Source organism: Apteryx rowi, unplaced genomic scaffold (assembly GCF_003343035.1).
Source record: "Apteryx rowi isolate R43461 unplaced genomic scaffold, aptRow1 scaffold_128, whole genome shotgun sequence".
NCBI classification, from domain to species: Eukaryota; Metazoa; Chordata; class Aves; order Apterygiformes; family Apterygidae; genus Apteryx; species Apteryx rowi.
Window position 1 is genome coordinate 1,666,674 of NW_020447508.1, and position 10,756 is coordinate 1,677,429.

The 10,756-nt window shown below is 42.3% G+C and overlaps 1 long non-coding RNA gene and 1 other non-coding gene across 2 annotated transcripts; one reads left to right on the forward strand and one right to left on the reverse strand.

The window, feature by feature from the left end:
* Positions 1 to 2,639: 2,639 nt before the first annotated feature.
* Positions 2,640 to 9,165, reverse strand: LOC112961087. Its single transcript, XR_003251931.1, has 3 exons — positions 9,073 to 9,165; positions 4,691 to 4,924; positions 2,640 to 3,224 (listed from the first exon to the last, which is right to left on the reverse strand). It is a non-coding gene; the product is annotated as an uncharacterized LOC112961087 (long non-coding RNA).
* A 1,146-nt stretch (positions 9,166 to 10,311) lies between these two features.
* On the forward strand, positions 10,312 to 10,384 carry TRNAT-UGU. Its single transcript has one exon. It is a non-coding gene; the product is annotated as a tRNA-Thr (tRNA).
* Positions 10,385 to 10,756: the final 372 nt, after the last annotated feature.

Sequence of the window (10,756 nt, forward strand, 5' to 3'; positions counted from 1 at the left end):
GCTACCTTTCCCTCTCAGACCCATTTTGCTCTCAGTAGGCACCAATGACTATCAGCACTGACCCTTCACAACATCAACACGCCTCCAGGAGTAGCCATTTCCATACGTGACACCTCAGAACAACATCCACACATATCGATCCCTATCCACAGGCATCAATACCTCTCTCAAGATCGATACCTCTCCATAGCCATCACTATCGAAACAYATCGATACCTCTCCATCTCCACACRCATCAATCGCTTTCTGTCTCCGACCCATTTTCCTAGTCGACAGCATTGACCGATACYGACACTGATACCTCTCAATATCGAGGGGCATCAATGCCTGCCCATTGTCAAACCCATCCATAGGCATCGATATCAATAGGTATCGATAGCTCATCGATACATCAACAGCTCATCGACAGCTCAGAACATTTCTACATTTTTTCAAGTAGTTTGGCCAAACTAAACCTTTAACATGTCTAATGAAAAAATAAAAAAAAATAAAAAAAGGAGGGGCTCAAGGAATCTTTTTTCTACCACTTAAAAGAAGGCACAGATACAAATAAAATAATCACGAAGGTGTTCAAAAAGGACAGATGAGCTTTTAATTACACTACTAAGTTGAGCTGGAGTCCTGTCTTATCTCCAAAAGGAGTGTCATCAGCAAATATCGTTAACACACTACATTTTATACGAGAATTGTTAATGAAATGCTAAACAAGATCAGTACAAACTAACTGTTGATTAACTCCACCAAAAAAATCCAGCTAGTCTAACRTTTCTCTTCGCAGTGACGCATTTTGTGTCATTTTCTTCTATCAGATGATTGCCCAATTTAGAGATTTTCTACTGATCTTTCCATTGTCCATCCTCCCTATCAGTTTCTAGAGAGACATCATATCAACTCTTTCCTTTAAGATCAGATGGATTAACACCCCTTTTTTTCCTTTGTCTAGAAAGTCAAGTTAACAGGAGAGAAATAGAAATGTTTACAATGTCTTCTGAAAGTTGTCATGAGTTTGAAAGCAAGCCCATCTGCTGCACACGCAACAAATCTGAATGCAGAGCTCCAAACAGAGCCAGCAAGAGCTGGCAGGTTAGTATGCCACTGAGAAAGCTTGTAGATGTTACCTACATTGTGTGTGGCAGCCATTTGTACAGAAAATAGGGAGACCCCAGGTAAGAGCACAGAGGCAGCTGTATCAGTGATAGAATTAGAGCACTGAAACCAAGCATAGAGAAAGCTGAACCAATTTAAGATCCTAATGTAACTCAGAGATAAGGGGAAGAAGATCAGAGGTCTAGGAGAGATGTTTGAARAGGATGCCCTCAAATGGGAGTTGATGAAAAAATAACCTCTATAAAAGGGCTTCTATTTCTTAAATCGTACATGAAGCAAATGAGCAAGACTAATCAAAGATTCTTGGATTCCCTTACTGTTTTTGTCACTGGCTGACTGCAAAAAATGTGGGCAATCCAGTGAACTCCCACATGCCTCTGTTTCTATTTTTAGGGGGAAACATGTGRCATATGCACTTCTGTGAACATTTTAAAATCTGCAGATGAATGTACTGCAAGTCATTTTAAAGCAATATTAATCAGTTGCAACAGCAGCCTATTTTACCGCAACCTCCAAGGCCAAAACCTTTGAGGTACGATTGCCAACAGTAAGTTACACTTCAGCATTCAGTCTTGCAGAGGATCCAATGGCGGTTTCCATCTGTATCTAATTCTGATTAGCAGCTCTCATAAAACTGGTTGTGATTACTTTATTCCAGCATTAAATATCAGCACTTAGCACTTCCCCTTGTGTGTTACTGTCCAAAATACACATCCACGTATGAAAGACTGTTTTAAAAAGACGATTCCAGAGAAATCTGCCCCCTGTTTAGAAATACTCCATGGTAATACAGAGGCAATGGCAGATCAAACCTCGCTGAAGCTAAGCCAAGAAAGCAGTAAAGTATCAAGGCTATTCCCAGTGGTCCCACTGATCTTGTGTAAAGTAACTTAATGAATCCTGGTCCTCTGATAAATTCCAGTATAACTCTGCTTGGCTCTGGCTTCAGCCTGCTTGACATGCTTAGGTACAAATAAATGATACCGAAGTGAGTTTCCATTCAGCAAGCAGAGTGGACCGCACTTCGCACTTGTCATGGCTTGATTTGAAAGAATATCAGGTTGCTACGAAAACTGCATGAGTACAGAAGAGTTGGGTTTTTTTTCATACTTCAGGGTACAATCTTGCATTCCCAAAGATCCTCTCAACATTTTTCAAAATAGAGTCCTAACCTTAAATCTGAAATAGTTTTAAAAAGCTACTTCATACAGTCTCTTGCTTTCCCTCTTCTCCAGGTTTTCAGTTTGAATTCCTACCAGATGAGCAGTAACAAATGGCTGTGGTCTCCAAAAGACCCTCTGTGTCTTGTCTCAATCCGAGAAGAAAGGCCTACATTACAAGGACCACTGTTTGCTCCAGGTAACATCTTGTTAACAGTCCTAACAGAAAGCAAACTCCACAAAGTTTGYCAGGCTATCACTGAGACATAATTATAGTATGGGAATGCCTGTATCAAAGCTGTCCTATATGGTAACTAATTGAAAACCAGAGGCTTGTTCCCCTGTGAACTGTCAATCATATTGCCCAGGCACTAAAATTAACTGTATTGATTTATTTCTTAAAAACATTGCAATGACAAGAAAAGATGCCAATACAGAATGACATTTCTCATGTTCAATAAACAGAATTACTTCTCATTCCGTGAGAGTGGACCACATCTTTCCCACTACAGATGTAGTACAGCAGAGTGTCATGGGTGGAACAGAGTAGATGGCAACACATAGTGGATCTAGATACTGGGGTTTATTTAAGAACCAGCGAGATTAGAGCTCTTMCCCTACTTGATTATCTCACAAAATCACTTGCTCCCCACACTGCACTACATTCACTGTGTCTCAGCTTCCCTTCCTGGCAAAGAGATCGCTGCTGGTCCAGAAAAGTCGGGCAGAAAGTTGTGTCAGTTCATGCTCATGTATTACCCCAGAATTCATCTCTATGCAGTTCTCTCACCTCCACAATCTTCCTCCACTTCCAGGATCTTTCCTCCAGTTGGGCTCTTCACCATCTTCTTTCCAGGCCCCCTTCTTTTTTCCAAAATCACTTCTTTTAAGAAAGMCTTCTTTTGGGCCTCCTCTTCCTTCCAATACCCCAAGCCTCTGGTTTTCCCAACCTAAAGTCTAGAGTGCAAAAGCACAACACATGATCAGCCTTCTAATTGGTGGCTGTGTCTCATATCTTCTTTATTAATTGGAGGATTCAGGACTTTAACTGGAGGATTTGAGACTTGCCACTTCTTTTTAGTCCAGGTATTATCAAAATTTATACCCAGCCTGTACTGGTTGTAGTTAGCAAGTAACAGGCTTCTGCTTGAAAGTTCAAAAGTTCAATTTTGGACCTTCTCACACACACACAGAGTTATCTGCCACCTGTTTGCTTTCACTGTTTAAACTATTTTTCAGCCAAGACACAAACAAATGTGTTAGCCATGTCGAGACAAACTGAAATCTGCAGATCATTTCCACGTAAGAGTCATGTCTCCCAAGAGACTGTCATGAGAACTGGATTATATAATGCGTCATCCTCTAGTCCTAGTTAAGTTCCCACACATATTCTGGAATCAKTTCAAATGAAAGCAAATTGCCCTGATCCAAAATCCAAAGTCTGTGGATTTCTCTGTTGCGAACAAGCAGATCAGGCCCCAATCTTTAGTTGTCCACTGCTTATGCTTTTACCCAGACTGCTGTATTTGCAGCAGTAGTAAAGTATTTGGAAGGCAGCACAAAAATGGGAGCTCTGATTCATTTTGATTTTCAACTCTCAATAGGAAAGAAGCAATTAAAAATATCATCAGAATATTCCCCATTGAATTAAAAAAAGTTTTAAGGTTAAACATTTTCATTATTCTTAATAGCTCAGAGTATAAAGATATAAGATATATATGACATATATATGTCTCAGACACACACACACATATATATGGAAAGATATATATGGCTTATATAAGACCAAATGACATAGGCAAAAAAAACAAAAAAGTTTTTGGCCTTCTATAGGACCTATTTTGTTCTAGCTATATCAGTGGATCTAGACAAACTATTTGCCTCACATCCTTGGGCCATCAAAGCTACAAGAACACTATTATTCTAAGTAACTTAGCATCTTACCAACACTGGGAATCAGACTTCATAAACAGGTTTCCTTTTAGAAAGGAGACATAAACAGAGAGAATCATGATCTGGAAGATTTAACCTGCTTTTTATATGTCAGGAAAGGTATTTTCTTTCCATGGGAACTCAGAGCTATCTAATGATATTAAGCTTAAGTCCAGTTTTAAAGTTCTCAGATATGCCAATAGATATAGCTAGTTTAACTGCCTTCTCCCCAATAGATTAAATGAGTTAATTTGTTGAGTTTATCAGTGGCAGAAACTTTCATTAACATACAATAACTGCACAGTGCATGTACACTGCAACTTCCATACTTCCATCTATCAGACTATGGCCCCAGTACTGCAATACTCAAGCAGCTCATAATTCTCTTTGAATGTATCTCATCTCCTTGAGATTGAGGATATACTATTATCCCTATTTTGCAGGTAAGGAATTTAGGCAGAGACAGATGTCTGACCAACCTAAGGACTCACCTGAGGTCTGCAGAACTGCAGTAAATTGAACTTCGTTCACCTGTGCCCCAAGCTGACAGTCCTCACTATTGAACAGTTCCTTCTGGCAGATTGCCTTCGCCCTCCATACTTCACTTTGACAGGCTCTGTTCCTACATTGCTGACAAAACTATTTTCCATAACATTGTTGTCCTGTGATCATGAAGAACTGAAGAAGTGTCTCCAGAGCTAAACATGCCCATCACAGCTAATGGTCTTGCCATTAAGACAAACAGAGATAAGTCAAGCTATATAATTTGAATATTAACAAAATTGGGGGGGGAAAAAAAGATTATCCTTAATCCAGCAGTGCACTGCTGTCTTTTTTTTTTTAATAGCACATCCCTGTCTTTAATTACAGCAGGTGGGATGTCAACACATGCTTATAACACCAGGCAACCCAATGATTCATTCAAACTTTTAGCTAATAGAAAATCCTTTAGGTAGCAGACTCAGGCAAACAAGATGTGCAGATTCCCCCCAGCTGATTAAGCACTGGGTTTGCACAAGCTTGGCTCATTGACCACAGCTGTTGGAGATATGAATGTCCTCACCTGACAGCCCTGTTCTCAGTTTCATTATTGTTTTGGGTTGAAAACGAAAGTGTCAGCATTCAAATAACAAAGTACCACAAATCAGTAGGTGAGGAATTCCTGCATGAAATGAATCTCAGGCTGAAGTTATTTAAATCATGAAAAAATAAAAGCAAAGAAGAGGATATGGGCTACTGTGATACCCAGACCACAGTTCTCAAAATCCCTTGAATTTATGCACTGGTTCCAGGTATCTCAAATATGAGACCTGGCTCATATTTGGCCCTGTAACTACATCCCAAGGAAACAAAATCCACACAAATTTTCACTGATAGCCAAACTTCCTTCCTGTGGAAAACAAGGTATCAGAGAAGGGGAAGGGTGCACACCATGATCTCATGCTGGGGTGCAAGCAGTGCACAAGCTCAAACCTGTACATAGCCTTTGTGGTACATTATCCAGACCCTGTAGCAAACAGCAACTGTTAGTGAAAAAAACATGGAAGTTTATTTTTACTGATTTTTATCTAATTCTAGCTCACAGTTTTGTGTTGTCCTCCACGTGTCAAGGACAAATGGATCACTCCTGTGTAATTTAAAGAACACTGTCTTTTTAAAARGACTGATTGGGTCAAAACCACAGAACAATAGGACATTTCCTCAGGCAGTTCTTGATCAAACAGGACCTGAAAATTTCACATGCAGAAGAGAAGCCAAGACAACCACATTTTGAGATCTTTCAATGCTCAAAATACCCCAAGGACCAGCTCCAAAGTCCACCCAAACTGATAGCCTTTTACTCAAAACACATTGTGTTTGTACAAGACAAAATTGTCCGCCAGAACTTGACAGTTAAAATGAATATATCAAACATACAGACACCTTTAGGTTACTACAGGGTTCTTTTAAGAAATGAAATAATATTTCTGGATATGTCAAACACAACTAAAACCTTCAGAACATCCAGCTTCATAAAAGGACAAGAGCTATGCTACAAGTCCTTTCTCACAGATGTTGACAAAGAAAGGCAAGCATGCCAGTTTTGCTGATCTGTATGTCTGCTGAGATAAACCATGGGGTACTAGACTGCCCTCAGGACACAGAGAATCAGCTGTGAAAAGGACAAAGGTAGGCAAGCCATGACAACTTGTTATGAGGCACACCACATTTGCAGAGAAAACTGCCACTGCTATTTATTTCATACCACTGCAGCCCAAAGTTGGTTGGTGGAACAAAGGGATGAATCCTGCAAAATAGCAGTAAAACCAAATTCAGCAGGGAGCTGATGGACAGCCAGGCAAAGAAGTTTAGAAAAAAAACTACTGTAGTACAACAGAATTTCCAGGGATAATTCAGGAGCCAGCTGTATGAAGAGTCATTCCTTTGATTTGCTTCTCCTGTTAGCATTTGAATATAAGATATGGCAACAAGATCATATGGAATACGCATGAGATCAGCACACTGCTCTTAGCAATGAGATGGATGTAAATTCACAGTAACATGGTTGACATCTGCTACTGACATCAGCTTTACACGCAGTTAAACACATTTGCTCTGAGGGCTTGTAAGAACATGCAGAGAGCTAATCAGGAACAACTAATTTATTTTTTAATACCAGCCTTGGTCCAGACTGAAGGCAAGACTGCATCTGACATTACACTAAACATCTTATTTTCCTTGGAGTAGAGAAAGTCTAGGATATATCTTTCATATCCTGCTCCTTCTTAATAGCTGTCCTCAGGAAGGGGAAAACTTTTCTGTATGCTCCTTCCAATAACTAAGTATTCCTTTTTACCTTGGGAGTGACTCTGTTACAGAATTCTTCTATATGAAAGAGAAAGCCAAATGTGTTATGTCAGCTGGGCAGTTTGCAAAGGGCCTGCCTGCTTGCTTTCACCATGCTTTTCACTAAACAGCTGTCATTAGCCCTCCACTTTTAATCAGCACTAATTCACTGAACCAGATGAAAAGAYAGAATGCTTGGGTAAGCCCTGATATTACAAGGGGAACACACAACATAAGTTTAATCCTACTCCAATCAGCAGAAACTTTATCGAGCATATACAGAGGTAGATCTTTTCATGTCTGGGGCACATCTTTAAAGGTAATTTGTTCTACAGATTTTTTTTWAAAAAACTGTGAGCTAAAAAAACCACACACACCCTTTTTAGCATTTGAAGTCTGTTAAGGGACCCGTAKTATCCCTTTCCTTTTACACCGTACTTAGGTTCCACCTACTGGCTTTCAACAGTAATAACGTCAGCCTGAAGAGAAGACAGGTGTATTATTGCCCTAAACGCTTAAATTTCTAAATCTTTGTATTTAGTTGCAGAATACAACTAAAATCTTTTTTTTTTGGACATAGATTTTATCTTGCTATCTCTCTAAAAACTCTCTTGGCCTAGTCCTAATGGGTCTCAGTGAGTACATAGAAAATAATGTAAATACTAAAACTTATTGTAACATTTTATCCATGAGAATTTTCCAGCTATTTCAAACATTAAATCAGAAAGGTCCTAATATACACTAAAGCTTATTCCCGTGCAAACATGGCCTGAGAGGATGGACTGGTTAAGAGCATTAGTAGCTTGCAGACAGGAGCTGTGTAGTGCTGCTGTGCCTGTTAAAACAACTGCTGTGTCCATCCCCAGCCACATCTCACGAGGAATATCTGTCTGATTATGTGGGCCACGAGCAGAATTCTGCTGGTAAAAAATCTGTCATGACCAGTGAGATCTGTCCCACTTAACTGATGACGTTTTCAGCATAGACTCTCTGTACAGTCAGCTGAGAAACAAGCATTCCTAGATCATGATTCAGCCAAGCTATTTTAGAGGTCTACCTTCAGATGAGATGAACTGCATCCTAGAAGCATGTCATTTCCTTAATTTCCATTATAAAGGGAAACTAGAAGACTTACTGATAGGATGATATCTACATCATATCTTGAATCCCACGCAGCATGTCTGACAGACTCTCACTGTCTGCTACACAGAATTTGAAGCCACCTCACAGTAAGCGCTAAGGAGACAGTAAAAGGAATCTGGAAGCAGGGCAATTACAGCAGAGTTACAGAATTTGCAACTAAGTGAGAAGATGAAGGTGACAAGTAGCCATACTACCACAGACAGCTTGATTCTGAGGTTCACCCTGCTGCTCAGCACTGCTAGACTGGTTAAAGTAGGTTTGTCTTACTCTAGGAAAGATATAGGACAGTTCTGCTCCTATCTAGTTTAAAAGGAAAGTTATAAAACAAGCTATGTTTATATTTCAGTTTCCCAAGGCATAGCCTGTAACCACTGACATTTTAGCCCTTTTCAAAAGAGCTTCACCATCTCTAAAGAATCACCATCCTCAAAGGGAAGGGAAAAAAACTATCAGAGAAATGTGAAACTTAATGAATTTATCAGCTGCCACACCAGCAGTCAGAAGCAGGTATTTTAAAGTAATTATACTGTCTTATATAAACAAAAAGACTGAGTTCACCAGAACTGGTTTTGTTTGTCTACAGAGATCATATCCATTTAAAGCAAAGGTGTAAGGAGAGAGAAAAAAAAAAAAAARGACCTAGTTCATGATTGACCTAATTCATGATTGTGGAGTGTGGAATGGAAAAAAGGTCTTTAATTCCTTAATGCRGCTCTTTCTGTCCATTCTCATTTCAAGGAGCTTTATTTTTTATCACATTCTGTTTAAGCCTGGCACCTAGCAAGTCACGTCTGCTTTTCTAAAATGTGCTTCCAGTGTTCAACAGGAATCAAATTTATTGAGAGAGCCCAGCRCAGGGTATTGTTCCAGAGCAGGGTCTCTCAACTTCCTCTTCACAGCTTACCTTTTCACTTCTATCCAAACTTTCATGGATGAGAGCTGAATGTGAAAGACTGGCTTTCTTATGCAAGGAAGAGAAAATCTTCAGCAGCTTCAAACTTCATTATTCTGTGAAATTGAGAAGAAAAATTAAGGCTACACAATGCCTATTTATCTCGCAGTAGAGTTCATATCCTAATCAACCTAGTTTTGTGGTTTATTTGAAAGAAAATTAAACCACAGTTTTTCCATACCATCAGGTTTCACAAAAGCTGAGAAGATTTACAACACCAAGTTGATTATAATCTCTAAACTTTTTTTTAAGAGTTTTCACTTTGCAAAAAATTGTATGTTGTGCAGCTCTATATCCCAAAATGTAGAATCAGCTCCCACTGTGAGGAACACCTACTAGCTTTTTCACAGCATGGATTACAAAACTAGATGGTTTAAGGACTGAAGAATATTGTAGCAATCCTTGAGGTAATCCTTTTGCAAGGCTTAATTTGTCATTGAAACGTTGTCCATTACAACAGCATATTTAATTATACACAAGTCTACTTCATCCTGAGTTTGCAGTCAGCATACTTGCAGGCACCATACCCCATTAACAAACTGGGCAGGACTAACCTGGCTGCCCCGGGGGGATACCCTGAGGGTGAGCTTGCTGGGACCAGCATTCACCACAGTCACAGGTCACTTTTCCAGGGGGAGGGAACAGATCCAGGGAAAACGCAAAGGATRGGACTCGGAGTAGGGGGATCAGAAGGACAAAACGCCCTCAGAGAGCCCTGAGACAAGAAGCAGGCCCCATGCGGCCTGCCATTTCCCTGGCTCCGGGCTAGATGCGTTGCAGGTGTAGAAGAGCCGCGGGCAGTTACAGAGGCGGGGCCTAGGCGGCCACCTGCGCCGGCAAGAGTTCCCTCCCTGCGAGGAAAACCGGCTTTGCGTGAAATAACCCAGGCAGAGGGCGGCGGAGTCCCCGAGCCGAGAGCGACAGCAGCAGGCCCCGGCCCGGCCCAGGAGCAGCACCAAGCCGTTGGCGGGCGGTGGCGGCCGGCAGCCGCTGGGGCCATGCCGGGAGCCGGCTCCAGCCTCCCCGAGGCCTCGCGGGTGGCTGCCGCCACGCAGCGCCCGCCCAGGCGCCCCGGCGGCACCCGCGAGGCCCGCAGGTGCTCGCCGGGGGCGCGGAGAGGGGCGCAGCGGGCGCCCCGCGGGCGGGCGCCGAAGCGCACAGCACCTGTCGGCAGGGGTGGAAATGATAGGTGGCTCCATAGCTCAGTGGTTAGAGCACTGGTCTTGTAAACCAGGGGTCGCGAGTTCGATCCTCGCTGGGGCCTTCTGTGCTTTTCGTTTTCCGCCCGCCAAGACGGGTAAATTTTTTTCCTCAGTCGCGGAGCCGCCCGGGCCTCGCTTCCCGGGGCAGTGGGCCTACGCTGCGTCGCCCGGGCGCCTCACGGCCACGGCCCCACGGCCGACAGGGGGCGCCGCCTCCGCGCGCGGCCGTTGGCGGCCGTTGGGGCGGGGTCGTCTCGCATCCGGCAGGGACAGCGGGGCAGCGGCCGCGGATCCTCCCTTGGGTCCGGGTAAAGGGCGAATCCCGCAGAGGCGTGGCGGCAGCAGGCCTCGGCACAGGCCCTTCTCCAGCCCCTTCGGAAACTCTGAAGAGTTTTGGCTGTGCCTCCCCTTTTATTTATACCCTCCCCTTCAGA